The sequence below is a fragment of the Anolis carolinensis genome, chromosome 2 (genome assembly GCF_035594765.1).
Source record: "Anolis carolinensis isolate JA03-04 chromosome 2, rAnoCar3.1.pri, whole genome shotgun sequence".
NCBI lineage: Eukaryota > Metazoa > Chordata > Lepidosauria > Squamata > Dactyloidae > Anolis > Anolis carolinensis.
Window position 1 is genome coordinate 142824764 of NC_085842.1, and position 15336 is coordinate 142840099.

Here is a 15336-nt window from a genome sequence, read left to right on the forward strand (position 1 = left end):
AACTCTGGCCCCGCCCCCTCACTATTCGCCCTGGCCCCGCCTCCCACGCAGCGTGGGAGGCGGGGCCAGGGCACGCTGGGCGGGGCCAGGGCGCCGGTGGCGGGGGCGCTTTTCAGCACCCCCGCTTTACATCAAAAAATATCTCCGGCCGGCCCTGATTTTAATTTTAAATATCAATAAGCTACAGCCTGGTGCTAAAATATATGTCTTTAGAATTAAAGGAGTCTGAACTCAGGATTTTGATTTCAGTACAGGAAACAGGTGGAACTTCAATCAAAACATACAAAAATCCACCATGATGGTTACCAAAAGTTCCCTTTGTTGCATTAGTTTAATGTCAAGTGCATGACATGTCCTCCAACATTTCACAGATGAAAATTAGGACATGTATGGCCAATCAACATCAGAGCATGGGCAAGTGGTGTAAGTTAGTAATGAGGAAAAATACATAAATGAGGCTACTGCAGTTTGCACTTGCCTGAGCCCACTGGGAAGGGCAAGATTTATCCCTCCTCTCCTCACTGGTGAGTTAAGTGAATGTAAACTACTTTTGTACTTTGAACTACACTTGTACAAGTGAAAATAAGCTGAAGAAAAATAGAGAAATAGGAGAGAGTACGAGTGACATTTTGATAATAGCTAAAACATGGATGATACATAGGATTAACTAGAAATCTCCCCACCAAATTAGGTTGGTTGGAGTGTACAGCACAGGAAGCATTTTGTCACTGCTGTGTCTAAACAGTCTGGAGACAGATATTCATGCTCATCTTCAGAAAACAGGCCACAGGATTACCAATAGGTGTGAATCTACCTGCTTCCCACTGAAAGCTTGCAAATAGAAATCTTTCCCAGTACCATCCAGAAGTACAACAAATTGAACTCAGAGCCTTTTAGATTCAAAGCACATTACTTTCCACTGGACTTTGTAAGCCACTTCCTTAAGAAGGCAAGAACAAATTTCATAGGCAGTTGGATTAATAAGACTTCAACCGGTTTCTTTCTTCTTCTTTTTTGACTATAGGTACCAGAATCCTCAGCCAGCAGGAATTCAAAGAGCTACAGTCCAGGCTCTGTGTGTAATTTAATGGCATCCTCTATTGATTTTTGATCTCACTTGAGGCAGAAAAAGACCTTGATCCTTGCAACTGCAGCTGTTTTATCATCTGAAAAAAAAGACATACAGACAGGCCACAACTTAAAGTCTGCCTGCTGTTCATGAGTCCATGATCACTCCAGAGGTGGATTTTTTTAATTAAAAAAAAAAACAGTTGCAAAGAACATGTTACGTACATGGATAGAATTAAAATAGCACACCTAAGAAGTCCTTGAGGTATTGTAAATACATCTCAATTTGGCCAATTTGGCCTTTTTGGTCAAAAAAAGAACATTTATCTTTTTTGAAGCTAAGCACAGTAAGATGGAAATTAGACTGATTTCCTGTATCCACCAAGTGGGAATCCTATTTCCTGGACAAAGTATATGCATATACACAACTTCTTTGTATGTACAGTGTGCCTATGCAATCTTCTGGTGGGTTGTATAGTCCTCTATATTTCTAGAAATTGAACCATCATTTCAGAAATGCTATTGTCATTTTAAGGAAACATGAGGAAAATAAATTTGATATCATATTCTACTCTCCTCTCCAAAAATACTAAAGATTTTTCAAAACAGAGAGAACATGTTCACACATTTTAAACATTATTCTGGAATGAAGACATTAAAGGTATTATTTCATTATAACAAAAACCTCTTAGATAAAATAGGATGAGAGGGGCTATAGTTTGTTTTGGTAGAAAATTACAATTCCTATCTGGATACAATGTGCAATTTCACAAAGGGGTTACTAGGATATGAGCTTAAAATTGTTGATGAACAAGTTACTTACTTAGGCAATTCCTCATTGTCAGAGTATGATGGCCTTCCAAATGTAGGGTTTTTGTTTTTTTTTAAGATGCCTGTGCATGAGTTTTTTAAATGCATGGAGGTTGGTGCACAGCCAATCAACACACAGTCTTCACAGAGTGAGGGTCCCAACCAGTGGCATGGTTAACATGATGACAACGGCTTCTCAATCTGTTGCAGCCTTATTCCGCCTTCACAGCCGTTGTAACATATACCATGCTATCTTCGTTCGTGACTGCCTTTCCCCCAGGGGAGGCTCTCCTCTCATGCCGTCCAACATCACAGGTTCAGTTGGTGGGGATGAGGGAGAGAGCCTTCTCTGTGGTGGCCCCTCGGCTCTGGAACTCCCTCCCCAGAGAGATTAGGCAGGCCCCAACCCTGTCTGCTTTTATTAAACAACTTAAGACATGGTTCTTTCAGCATGCTTTCAATTAAATAAGACACTACAGACCCCTTGACAACCATTCTGCTATCCTGCACTTTATCTCTGGTCCCACCCTATCCTAACCCTAACGTCATCTTAGGAAACCTTGGAACATTGACAAGGCACTTTTTGGAATAACCTAGTTATTACGTACTTTGCTTTGACCCTGCTTTATTCCTTTTGTCCCTTTGGTGGTGAAACTGATATTGTTTAAAAACTTTTTGTCTTGTATTTATGTATAAACTGTGCTTGAATTTGTTTTTGATTTTATACTGCTTGTTATTTTATTGTTCTGTTTTGTATTTTAACTTGTCTACACTTTTGTCTTTTCTGGGCTTAGCCCCATGTTAGCCGCCCCGAGTCCCTTTGTGGAGATACAAAGATAAATATTTTATTATTATTATTATTATTATTATTATTATTATTATTATTATTATTATTTATTCCGCCTGATCCACCATTGAGATCTTCAGGTCTTCAGATTGTGCTTGGTCTGGAACCTCTGCTGCGACCCCTCCTGGGGGTACATGTCTCCAATGGTTACGCCCACAGGTTCATTGGAACACACAAGCCCCCTCACCACGACAAGGGGGGAGGGGGACTGTCATCTTGTTACACTTTATTAATTGCACTTTGAAAAAGTTGCGAATAGAGATGTCATATTCTAGTTACCTATATCCAGGAAATACATTTTTCAGAGTGTAGATGCAGTCTGAAGGAGTTTTCATATTTACAAAGTGGGCTTAAATCAGGTATGGGCATGTAAAGAAGTGTGTGTTTTTGTTTTGATTTATGGATGACATGTTTGTTTGATTTTGTTTTAGAAGTCATGTTTGGCTAAGTTTAAAATGGGTAAGTATTTGAGTTAATAATAAATGGGTGAAGGTAACCAGCTCAGCATTCTGAGGCAGGTTACCATAGCAACGGGGGCGGAGCCAACCGCTGTTTGGAAAAGAAAAGGAGGGAATGTTTTAAACCCAGGTCAGTCTGTGATTATTAGTCACAGGGAAGACACTGGTTCCAAGTTTAAGGAAACCAGGGAAGTTAAAATCTTAGTCTGTGATTTTTAGTCACAGGAGATAGACTGGTTTCAGGATTAGGGAAACCAGGGAGCAGACCTCTAATACAGCCAGACTAAGCAAGTTGGGTGACTTGTTTAGGGTTAAGTGTAGAGGCTGTGAAGTAAAGGGAAGTGATCCCAGTAGATCCAAGTGATCGGTTTATAGTTTGGTTTTGAGAGAAGAAAGTATTTTGAAAGTTAGAACACCTCAACATCTATTTGTAACAGTTATTTAAGTGCCTTAAAGAAATTATTGAAACCACTAAGCTTTGTGCATGAAATAAACTTGTTTTGTTCTTTAAACCATCTAAGTCTCTGTCACACCTATATTCAAACTAAGTCACAATACCATCAAGAATGAAATAAGTAAGGAAAGATTAAAAAGAATAAATTATCCTCTGCCTGACATCTCCATCATTGGTGGCAGTGGTTATAAAAATCATCATCCAGACATCTTTACATTGTGCTGGCAGCAGATATAATTAAATATATAATAAATAAAAATATTCCTCCCTGCCACATCTTCGCAGGGCAAAGTAAGGCCCACAGGCCGGATGCGACCCCTCTTCTTTTGCCCTCTTCTTTTTCCCTGTCCTCTCAGCATAAGGATGTGGCGGCCCACCACATCCTTATGCCTAAAGGACAGCTTGAGAAGATATATGATGCAGCTGCTGAGAGCACTCCAGAGGGCTCTCAGTAGTTGCATGTCTTCCCCTCCTCTTAGCAGGAGTACACGGCAGGCTGTTATGTCCTTCTGCCAAAAGGAGAGCCCTGCAGGACATGCAGCTGTGCAGGGCTTTCCTGAGAGCCCCCCACAGCCCAGTGTCAAGCCTCGCCCCACGCATGCGTGCCAGCCACTTTCCCTCACACGCCAACTGCCCTCAGCCCCCCTCCATGCCAAAAGCCTCCCTGGCCTCTCTCCTCCCCACACACACCAACCCTTGGCATCTCTCCCCCTCCCGGCCCAGCCCACCCAGCTCTGTCCAGCCTGGCTTCCAAAAAAATTGTCTATGCCTGGCTTAGATCCACAAATGTTCACATGAAAACAATAAAGGAAATAGTTATTCTTAAAAAGATGCTGTCACGTTTCCTTTTTCTTTCTTTCCTCTCCCTTTCCTTCTGTTTTATTCCACAAGAGACTAACAGGTTCATATGGAAGGGGCAAGAGCATATATGCATAAGCTCACCTAACTGAGGATGCCAGAGAGGAGTTCTGGTCACAGATTTGCATAACAGCAGGTTTCCATTTGTTTTTGCTGAGCTTGATGGATTTTATAGGCCAGGTCTGGGACGGTAACCAAACAGCACTAGGAAACGCAAAGAGGCCCAGGTGGAAAGGCGCCCCTCCAACTTGCAACTCAAACTAGGATGCACAAGAGCTGTGAAACTTGGGCCAAGAGGACTTTAGGCTGATATTTTAAAAGGCGGGTTAGGCAGAGAGCAGTGCTCCTTCCTGTAACTGGAGATTTTAAGCTTACACTGAGTTCTAAATACCTAAGCAGGGCCAGGTGAAGGGTCTGTGTGTGTTTGTGTGTGTTATTTACTTATACTTAGCCACACACACCCCATCTAGTTCCCATTTGTTTTTCCCCATGAGCTACGAGCTCTAAAACCTTTCGAGGTAATATTCCTTCAAGTGAAGCTACATGTTACATTATAGATGGCTCCAAGGGAGCCATAAGTCAGAAATGACACGATGGTGAAATGAGACGCTTGTGCTGTTTCTGATGCATTTCCTGTTCTATTTTGCTGCAGAAAAGCAAGAGGGAAATGTTAACCAAGGGCAACATTTGCACTCTTGAATCCCTTTTCTTCCGTCACCCACCAAGGCATGGAAAGTTCTGACAGGTTGTTGGCTTTTTGCATTTCTCCCGTTTAAAGTTACTCCTGGAGCCATTTCAAATAAGCTAAAAGTGCTTCCAAAAAGATTCCTTGCCAAGTCGCCATTTTCTAACTTGTTGCACCTCCAGCTGCAAAAGGAAGAATTCTGGCTCCCTCTGCTGGGAAGATCTACAAACAGTTCTACTAGTTTTCAACAGGATTCTGTGAGCAAAAGTTTATCACAGGGATTAACAGGAAAAGCGAGTAGTGACCTCAGTAATCTTTTTAAAGCATAGATGGGAATGTGTGACTCTTACAACCTCATCAGACGGGGGCGTAATCAGCAGCATGCACCAGTTCACCTTCCCTTTCACCACGGAGCCCGCCGGCTCCCATCCCATGATGCACTGCAACTTCCAATGAGCTTGCATGGTGAAAGGGAAGGTGAAGCGGTGCATGCCACTGTGGCAACAACACGGAAGGCTTACTGTGTTGTCTTGGATCAATGGGGGGAAGCCCAGTGGCATACGTTTTCCCCCGTGGGATGGACTTACTGGTAAATCAGGCAATGTGGGGCATGGGGCAATAGGTTCCCCACGCTTCCGATGGGCACCGCCAGAATCACCATGATCTGGCGATTCCGGCAGCAAGTGTGACAAAATCCTCAGGTATTGCTGGCTTGCCAATAGCACAACTCCCTACTGATTAGATTATGACTGATCACATATCCATGGGGGATATATTCCTGGATTTACTGTGAAAATGTAAAACTGGAGATAATAGTGAATCGTACTGAAATGAACAACTTCCAGCAGAAGCATACCACAGAATCATGCTGGAGGACCTGGAAAGCACTCCGAGAGAAGACCTCCGTAACATTTTTATGTTCTCCAGCACAACCCTACCGTCAACATACAGCAGAAGCATACCATAGAATCATAATGACATACATTTTAACATATTGATTTGTTTAAATTTAGTATGCATTATGTGTTATTTGTTCATTTAATGTATGATGTTTTTGGTGTATTTTATGTTATCTGTATTTTTGCTGTTTTAGCCATGTATGCCGCTTTGAATCCCACTCACGGGGAGCAAAACTGGGGCACAATAAATAAATAAATAATCCTGGGAGACATAGAAAATGCCTGGAGATAATTGTTTTTCAGATGCAGGCAAGTGAAATCGTGGATACTGGTCTTGCAGATATGGGGGTCATGCTGTAATTTATCTTTTCTGCACTAATGTTTTGTGGAATGCCTGTACAAGCCGCAACTTGGAATCTTGTTTCCACCTAATAATAATAATAATAATAATAATAATAATAATAATAATAATAATAATAACAATAATAATTCCCCTTTTCTCCTTGTGCCTCGAGGTGGGTTACAGCATAGTTAAAACATATAAATATTGTAAAGATTCTATAAATACCCATATTAAATGTATTTCTATAAAAGATACATATTAAAACATACTTCAAAGATACATGTTAAAATACACAGAACAGGTATTAAAACACAGGACGCAAGTTTAAAATTCATGATTATGCGGCATAACCTGTGGTAATGCCAATATAAGTATTTCTGTGGAAGGAGATAACCTGTTTGTCCTTGTTCACTGCCTTTACTGGGGGCCCCAGTGGTGCAATGGGTTAAACCCTTGTGCCGGCAGGACTGCTAACTGAAAGGTCGGCAGTTCGAATCCGGGAAGCAGAGTGAGCTCCTCTCTGTCAGCTTTAGCTCCCCATGCAGAGACATGAGAGAAGCCTCCCATAGCATGGTAAAACATCAAACATCCAAGCATCCCCTGGCAACGTCCTTGCAGATGGCAAATTCTCTCACACTAGAAATGAATTGCAGTTTCTCGAGTTGCTGTGACGCACACAAAAAACTGCCTTTACTAAACAGGGGCTACCAGAAGCTCCAGGGCACAGCCTTCCTCTCCTCAGTGAGTGATGGACTGCCAGCCCCCCCCCCCCAACCGCCTAGAACATTGTGGCTGCTCTTGTATACCTAGGATCGGACACAGGGCCGGTCGGAGATAATTTTTGATGTTAAGCGGGGGTGCTGAAAAGCGCCCCCGCCACCGGCCCCGCCTCCCACGCCCTGGCCCCGCCTCCCACCCAGCGTGCCCTGGCCCCACCTCCCACGCTGCGTGGGAGGCGGGGTCAAGGCACGCTGGGCGGGGGGGTGGGGCCAGAGTTCGCCCGTCTGGCCTTTTCTAGCTGGCCAGACTGCAGCGGAGGTGCCTCCACGCCGCGATTGCGGCCTGGAGGGACCTCCGCTGCAGTCTGGCCAGCTAGAAAAGGCCAGACGGGAGAGGGCGAACTGGGCGGGAGGCGGGGCACCGTCAGGGCGGTGCCCCGCCTCCCACCCAGCCTGACGGCGCCCCCCCGGACCTGCGCCCGAGGCGGCGGCCTCACGTGGCCTCCATAGTGGGGCCGGTCCTGATCGGACATCACTTCAGCCCTTGTCTGCAGGGGCAATAGCTCCTCCTGCTTCTCCTCTTCCTGGGTGTGAATGACAGCTAAAGAATTCCCAGATACATCCCTGTTACGAATCCATAGCTGTAATGGGTGCAACTGTGCCCAGAAGTATCCAGCTTTTCTGGCACTTGCATGTTGCTCCACTCCAGACAATAGCATGGCTACACCAACTGGGTTTTGATCCTCCAACATAACTACTGGATCATGGTCAATTCTTTTTCAAAAAGTAAATTGAAAACAAAATTGTTTATCTTATGTACAGAGAATATAACCAGAATAGAGGACTTCTTTGCTCCTTAATTCCTTAGAAAATATCCAGCAAGCCCTCTTCCTATCCTCCCAATCCACATCCTTTTCCCCGTGAAAACTAGTGAAGGATATGAACCCCAGAACCTGCAAACTGCACCACCCAACTCCTGTATGTTGCATCTCCTCAAGAATGATCAATCAGAAAAGTACTAATCAAGCACACATACATAACAATTGTAGGTGAGCAGCCCCAGAAATAGCCAAGGACCTCACCACATTGAGGTTGTAATCCATGGGCAACTGGGGGAAACCATTGCCTTGCGTCCCACATTGCCTGCTGCTTCCCTTACCCCATTCCACTGGTGGGAAGCGTCGCTGCTCGGCTTCCCCTCGTTGTTGTCTACAGAACACGGGAAGCCTAGATGTCTGACGTTATGTGATGGCGTCTGGTGGGCTCCAAGGAAGAAACATCCTGGCAGCATGCCATGACAATGGTTTTTCTACATGTGATGAGGTGGAAAGATTGCATGCCATCTCTCCTGAGTACATTTATTGGGGAGGGAAGTATGTTTGAATGTATGTGCATATAAAAGGTTTCATGTTTAAGGATAACTGAATGAAATGAATGGGAAAAGCACTTTGTCCTCTCCCTGGTTGAACAAATGGTTTTGCACTTTTTTTTTGAGAGTAATAAGTATGCAGTCCTCTGACTTCTAACATATCTCCATGCAGATTTTGCCTTTAAAATAATAATACATTGGAGAGATGGATATGAAAAGAGACTTTACAGACATTTTTGCATTCAGTTGATAGGGGTGCACATATTTCTCCTTTCCTTGATATATCAGTTGTTGTTTTGTTCAATTTTGAGATATTTCTTGTATTATTTCCTCGTTGCTTTCTTGATAGGTAGATCATTTGCTGTTGCTACTTTAATGCAATTCATTTTGTGTTTATTACTTTATTTTTAAAATATGTACATTGAAGTAGGAAACATCAATAATAATTTGCCTACCAATATTGAACCCTCCATATTCTTAAAAAAAAAAAAAAAAGACATGCTCAACCACGTCTTTAACCTGACAGCCCCTGGTGAAGGGCATGTGGTTGAACATTATCATGGGCCCTTCCATATGAATCCATGACAACTTCCAATAAACAATGTTTATTTCTGTTTAATAGGAAGGTCAACATGGGTTTTATTTTGATTTTTAAATTCCAGAGGCAACTGAAATAGAAATGAGATAAAGGCCACAGTTCTGACTCACGTGAATGTTACAAGGAGGAAGGGTTGTTCCCCAACAGGCAGGAACCTGAACATATAACAAGATTATAAATAGCAATGAAGTGTAATATATTTATATGATTTCATTAATAGATTTTCCTGGTTATGAGGAAATGAATTGCCCTTCCAAGAAATTCTGGACTACTTTCAAGAAACAAAAATAAACTAAGAAAGCAGAAAAACAACTTGTTCCTCACTGAGCAGGCTTTTGCAACCATATTATGTTGGCTACCAAGATGAGCCAAATAATCTGTGGGCTTTGAAGTGAAATGTAACATTCAAAGACACTGTCATGGTCAGGGGAAAAACATATCTCCCAGTTCTACCTACCTTCCAAAGGATGAATATTTTTGTCGGAATATAGGATATTCCTTACTGCAGCAGTATAACAATATCTGAAGAGGAGTCACAAGTCTGAATCTAGCAGTTTTAAGTGCCAGAAATTAATTAGCTAATATTGCTTATTTTTTTTTAAAAAAAAAAAATTAACACTTTCCTGTTTCTCAAAAGTACTTTTATTTAAAAACAGCATCTGAACATGACCTATGGCTGGTTTATAATATAAAACATCATTATTTATCTCATCATTATCTCTAGATCTAGGGCAATGTAAGAAACAGCTATTGAAACATGCATCTTTCCTTCAGTATGTAGTACGTCCTTGTTTGAAATTACTATAAATATCATATCAGAAGTGCAATTACAATACCATTTAAAAAACGGAATGCTATGCCTTATTACATTACAATCACAGCTTGGATAGAAAGATGTTCTTTATATAGCAGCAAGTATGTATATTTTTTTTGTCTGTAGCCAGTTACTTTTCAGCAGTTACTAGCTATTGGAATTCTAGGCTGAATTTCAGTGTGAGCATGTCCAGGTTTAGTTGCTTATGGATCTACTAAACTACAGTATATGACATCAACATAGTTTCTGAGTGTTCAAAGTTGTTTACATTTCTTATAGTAACTCTCAGCACCACTCTGTAAAGCAAATATCATATCATCATAGGCAGGGCTGTAGCCGGGGGGGGGGGGAGGTTTAGGGGGTTCAACACCCCCCCCCCCCCCACCGAAATTTATCAGGTTTTTAAAAAACCTGGTTTACTCATGAATTTTAACTGATTAACCAAATCCCCATGAGTGTCCACTGAAGTTTATCTGTCTTGAGTGTCCACTGAAGTTTACCCATGGAGCCTGATTTATAAATTATTTTGCATTATGGAACTACTCTTCATGATTCGCTAAAAAAAAGTTTCAACCCCCCCCCTCCCCCATTTTTTTCTGGCTATGGCCCTGAACATAGGTGATCCCTTGTGGCCAAATATGCCACCAGAAGTAGTCTTGGTGATGGGTCTATGTCTTTAGAGACCTATTCTGGATGCGCATGGTCTTTTGCAGTGGCGCCATCCTCTTGGCACGTTTCTCACTTTCGCCCTCCCATTCATGCCTCTTCAAAATCCACAGCACTGAAGATAAGCCAATATTATATCTCCAGTATTATTGCAGATAAGTAGCTGTGATCAGGAAAAAGTGGTGTTGCCTAAGACCACATGCACTCATCACAGCAGAGCTGAGACTTTAACCAGGAACCTCCCAATTCACAGCTTAATATGCCCTTTACTTTCCATATGAAAGTATAGGAATGATATAGAGGAAAAGTACCAAAAATTAGAACATCGAAAGATGACTAACTAAATCAACTCACTAATTGCTCAAATACAGTATTATCTTTTGGAGTCCAGATTGACTGATATAGTTGTATAATGTTACCATGTCCTTGGGATGAATTACAGTTTTGATTTCTGATCTAAACAATAAAGAGGAAATCACAAGTGAGTGTTTTGAAGTTTTGCAGTCTTTGTTTAAATAGGTATGACAAGATACTATGCAAAAACGTGTGGAGGGGAAAGAGAGGTACAAAGGGAAAGGAAGAGAAAAAAAACCTATGTGCAGTGAAAGGTGTGAGAAAATGCAGAGGAAGGAAACAGCTCAGCAGACAGGAAGTCCTAATGAATGGTAATTTGCCAAGAACAAAGGCAAGAGCAAGGCAGAAATGAACCTTGGCTTCCAGATAGGGAGAGAAAGGAAGTAAACATAATTATAATGTTTTTGTTGTAATTGAAATGATAGGTGAGTACCAAGTGAAAAATACAAGCCAGGCTATGAAATATCTAGGTTTCAGCAAGGTTTCTCTAACACAGTGGTTCTCAACATGTGGATCCCCAGGTGTTTTGGCCTACAATTCCCAGAAATTCCAGCCAGTTTACCAGCTGTTAGGATTTTCGGGAGTTGAAGGCCAAAACATCTGGGGACCCACAGGTTGAGAACCACTGCAATATGACTTTTTTAAAAAAAATCCTAATACAGTAGAGTCTCACTTATCCAACATAAACGGGCCGGCAGAATGTTGGATAAGCGAATATGTTGGATAATAAGGAGGCATTAAGGAAAAGCCTATTAAACATCAAATTAGGTTATTATTTTACAAATGAAGCACCAAAACATCATGTTAGACAACAAATTTGGCGGAAAAAGTAGTTCAATATGCAGTAATGCTATGTAGTAATTACTGTATTTATGAATTTAGCACCAAAATATCACGATATATTGAAAACATTGACTACAAAAATGCGTTGGATAATCCAGAATGTTGGATAAGTGAGTGTTGGATAAGTGAGACTCTACTGTACCTGGAAGCTTACAGCACTGGAACCTATTCTCCAGTGGGACAATTCATTTATTTTATTTCTTTATTAAAATATTTATATTCTCCCCTATATCCAGACATCTCAGTGACATACAATAATGTCAGTTTTGAAAATTTTTATATTTAAACAGAAAGTTAATTTGCAGCCTAAACATATATTAAATGATATAACAATGTATTATGTACTAGAACACTTAAAACCATGTACATGTGCAAACTGGACTAAATATTTAGACCTCTCCCACAAACTTTAATAAAGGGCCACATCGTAATGTTTCACCAAAACAAAGTGACATTAGCATCAACTGGGATTTGTATTGTGTATTCCTGCAGAGACCACAATGGCCACCCAGTACAACTTCCTGCCATACAGGACTCATATGGCACCCTGCAGATTTATGGCCAGAGAGCACAAGAGCCATCTCTCCTTCACCGCCCAGTGCCTCTCTCCAGGCAAAATTACATGTTACATTAAATACAAAGTCCACCTGTTTATTTATTTAAGTTGCAGTGCAACCATGCACACTGAAATGGAAATGATGAGACATTTTGTTTAAAATGCAATATGAAAAGGATATTTTATTTTGAGGGAAATTCTAAACGATGTATCACCTGTCATCATGAATGAATCTGTTCCCAAGGGGAGGAGGGATTGAAGTTGGTGGAAGTACTATGAAGAGGGCAATAACTGGCAAATTCCATGTGGGGCATTATTTTAAATGGCACTAAAATAAGAACAGCAAAATCATGTCCTTATATCCATATATCCCATTTGTCATAGTATGTAGGGCTTTTGATCACACCTCAAAAAAGGTAACAGTAGCGCTGGAAAATAGGACGTGTGTATGTATAAGGGAGAAACATAAGATAAATATGCATGTTTTACTCCTAACAGGAAAACAGATACCTAATGAAAATGATTTCATTTCAATGTATATTGAGGTATCAGAGGCAGTGTTCTTCTATATATCACATACCAGGGAGCATGGCATAAGGGTGTTGTTGTCTTTGTCTTTTGCTTGTGAGCCTCTCGTAGGCATCAGGTTGATCACTGTGAAATACATGACTACAAAATCCTCCAATCTGACCCAGCAGAGCTTCTCATAGTGTCTGCCTATCTATCCATCCATCCATCCATCCATCCATCCATCCATCCATCTATCCATCCATCTAGCTTAGTGCCTTTTAGTCCATCAGAGCTGTTAAGGAAATATGCAAGAGATAATTGTTTACCATATAAAGATACACAGACAGTCTAAAGCAACTGCTTTAAAATGGTTTATAAAAGCACAAACAGTTTGAAATGGTCAAAGCGACCACCTCAGTTTCAAGAACCAAAGCATTTATGAAACTATATGTACTTAGCTGCTTCCTGGGAGCTCAAGAAGGAAGGAGAATCTGATTTCCCTTGAGAGCTCCAGTCAGGGTGCTGCTAGGAAGAAAGCCACCTTATATATGCTCTCAGAAAAGTGGCAAGAAGCTTTGGGTGCCTTTGCTCACATAACCACAAATTCATAGCATTGAAATAAATCACAAACACATCTATTTAATTATCTGCCATGCAGGAATTCAACCCTCTCATTGGGATATCACATTTTGGGCATGAGATGGTGGTCACCTCATATTAAGGTTTTTTAATTCAAAACAATTACTTTGTATTTAACAAACACTCTGGAAGCTAATATATTCAGTACTATGCAAGACATATGGTCTTTGAAGCCTGTACCCAACAAGAGTCATCTGATGCAGTTTTCAATAGATATCTCTTCCAAACACTTTTCAAGGCAGTCACAGGTAGTGACATCACTGTAGTCTACTTCGAAAATAATTAAGACATAAAACTCTGTGGTCAAATCCTTTCACCCCTAGAAAAGGGCACACTTGGCACACCAACTAGTTGATCATAAACTTATCTGACTGTCTAGGAGCTGTGCTGGGTCCAAGAATACTCCAAGTTATGAATCTGGTATTTCAGAGGGAACGTAGGCCTATTTAGACCCCTTGTAATCCCAACCCCAGAATAGTTTTTCTACTGACCAACATCTGTATTATCTTTTTGAGACTGACCCTACATTGGGTTGTTTTATGTTTTCCGGGCTGTATGACCATGTTCTAGAAGTATTCTCTCCTGACCCTACATTTACTCACTGAAATCCAATCCTTTAGAACATTCAGTGAGCATCAACTGCAAAAGGTAACAACATACCGATAATTCACAACCCCACACTGGGTGACCTCTCCCAGAGGCCTCACATAGATGTTAAAATGCATAGAGGACAATAATGAGTCCTGCAGAATCCCAACAGCCAGGAGACTGAACAAGTGTTACTTGGCACTATTCTCAGATCATTTATCAAAGAACCAGAACCACTGCAAAACATTGCTCCAAACATTCTTATCAGTTAAACAGTCCAGAAAGATGTCATGTTTGATGGTACCAAATGCTATTAGAGGCTCAAAAAGTATAATCAAACATGCATTTACCCAGTATAGGTCATCCCATAAGGCAACCAAACCTATTTTTGTCTCAGAATCGTATTGGAACAAATTTAGATGAAGGGTTTTATCCAGGAAAACCTGGACATGTTGCCAACACTCACTCCAATTCATGTTTTTGTGATCATGGAGAGATTACTAGGGGTTCTGTTGGAAATCATGATTAGGGGAAGAGACAAGGAGAGTTGTAGATACATTTTCCCCAGGATTTATTTCCAGTGTTCCCCTGGGGTATAAAGATCAAAACAAGCTTTGAGACTAATAAAAAGTTTAGAAACTGGCTGATGAAGGCCTCTTCAATAGTGGCCTTGTGATGGATTCTTCCAGAGAAGGAAGAATGGAAGAAAGATGTCCTCTTTCAAGGAAACATTGATAATCTTCACCATCCAACTTTCTTTTTTAGCCCTCTTCTGGTGGCACTGATCTGACAGAATGGATACTAACCGAAGAGATATGTGGTTGCCTCTCTTCGCTAAACAATTTGAACATGTCAACATATTGAACAATCTGAAAACCTATTCAGCAGAACTGAACAAGTGCATGACTCAATTACCTCTTCAGGTAGAGTCCAAGTCAACGTGTCAAATAGAGTCCAAGTCAACGTGTCAAATAGAGTCCAAGTCAACGTGTCTTTTCTGGATCAGTTGCCTATTTCACAGATCGACTGAAGCATCAACATAATATAGAAGATTCTAGAAGATCAACCCACACAACTGAGAATGGTTGTTGAGATTGTGGTATTTCAACCAACTGTACACCATAGCATGTGCTGCTATGAAGACTTCTGGAGAACAATGTAAACTTCTGGAGAACAATGTCTTATGCTATGTATGTTAAAATGTGAGACTGCATATGTACTGCTAGTGTCATTAATTAAATGGTAAAATAAAACAAGC

The 15336-nt window shown here is 41.1% G+C and overlaps 1 long non-coding RNA gene across 2 annotated transcripts in view; it reads left to right on the forward strand.

Annotated features, from left to right (window-relative positions):
• LOC103277810 (uncharacterized) overlaps positions 1-3698 on the forward strand; it is a 60316-nt gene extending 56618 nt beyond the window's left edge. For both annotated transcript variants that reach the window (XR_010002919.1, XR_010002918.1), the window contains exon 4: positions 1025-3698. This is a non-coding gene — a long non-coding RNA (uncharacterized LOC103277810). The remainder of the gene's footprint in view (positions 1-1024) is intronic.
• Positions 3699-15336: the final 11638 nt, after the last annotated feature.